Genomic DNA, 1727 nt, shown 5'->3' on the forward strand with positions numbered 1-1727 from the left:
ATCCTCAGTTGTAAGTAGTTCAGCACCCTTTTGCTTAATTTGAGGATATGTTTGCTATTTTGGGAAACTGCAAAGATTTTTTTTTCCAAAACAGACTTAAAGCAAGCATTTCAGCAACTTACTATGACTGATGAATCACAAGAAATCTGTACACTAAGCACACATTTAGAACTTTTTCGCCCTAAAAAGACTACCGTATGGAATTTCTAGTATTCCAGTATTTTGGTAGTTAACCATGGATAAAATGTTTGCTGGGCTACAAGAAAATTTTTGTTTTTTTGGATCACATTTTAGTCGCTGGTAGGACTGATGATGAGCATTTTAACAGACTAAAAGAAGTACTAAGAATAATTGAATATTATGGGCTGAAAATAAGAAAGGATAAATGTGAATTCACATTTACTTTACCACAGGTAAAGTAAACGCTATAAGGGAAGGTAAATTATCCCAAAGTGTTGCAGAACTGAAGTCATTCATGGGTTTAGTGACATTTTATGGATGTTTCATCCCTAATTTGGCAACAGTTGCACATCCTCTACATTAGCTCCTCAGAAATTATGTAGAATGATACTGAGGTTCAGAATGTAATGGAACCGTACGTAAGATAAAAGAGGAAATAATTTCTTCCAGATTCCTTACTCACTTTCAGCCAGACTTACCAATTAAACTAACATGTAATATCTCATTTCATGGCATAGGAGCTGTACTTGCCCATGCCCTACCAGACAAAACAAAAAAGACCAATAGCATTTGCTTCTCGCTCACTTAACTCAGCTGAGAAAAATTACTCACAAATACAAAATTAAGCACTAGCTTTGGTATATGGTGTTACAAAATTTCACACACATTTGTATGGTAAACAAAGATTCACTTTAGTGATTGACCATAAACCATTGTTAGCCATTCTAGGTCCAAAGGAAGGATTGCTGACTCTAGTAGCAGCTCGATTACAGAGATGGGCAGTAATTCTAGCAGCTTATACATATGACTTACAATATAAAGAAACTAGTAAAATAGGAAATGTTGATGTGTTGTCTCGTTTTCCAGTAGATGCAGCATCTGAGTGTGATGTTACCAATGTATTACTTGCAGAAAGTCATAACCTACCTGTGACCGCCAAGATGATTAGACAAGCCACTAAAAATTATCCAGTACTTCCATTAATAAATGGTCGTGGCCTTGTCACAACTCAAGAAGATTGTAAACCCTATCTTAGGGTATGGTCAGAGTTGATTGTGGAAGATGGGGGAGCTAGAGTTTTTGTTCCTGAAAAGTTACGACAATCCCTCCTAAAGAAAATACATGCTGATCATCTAGGCATTGTAAGGTCTAAGGCAGTAGCTAGAACTTATGTATGGTGGCCTGGTATTGATAGTCAAGTTGAAGCATATACTAGAGAATGTAGCCCATGCAAAGCTCATAAAAATATGCCAATGTCTAAACACATGCATCCATTACTGACCTCACCACTGTCCTGTGAACACCACCAGTGTTCTGCTGCTCCATGGTGTGTCTTGGTGGTGTATCCAGCATTACCGGCCCCACCACTGCCCCTATGAAAACCACCACCTCGCTTAACCAGTGTTCCGAGGATCCATGGTGTGTCTTGGTGGTGCATCTAGCATTACCGGCCCCACCACTATCCTGTGAACACCACCACCTCGCCTAACCAGTGTTCCAAGGCTCCATGGTGTGTCTTGGTGGTGTATCCAGCATTACCGCCTCCA

Source organism: Portunus trituberculatus, chromosome 50, assembly GCF_017591435.1.
Source record: "Portunus trituberculatus isolate SZX2019 chromosome 50, ASM1759143v1, whole genome shotgun sequence".
Classification (NCBI taxonomy): domain Eukaryota; kingdom Metazoa; phylum Arthropoda; class Malacostraca; order Decapoda; family Portunidae; genus Portunus; species Portunus trituberculatus.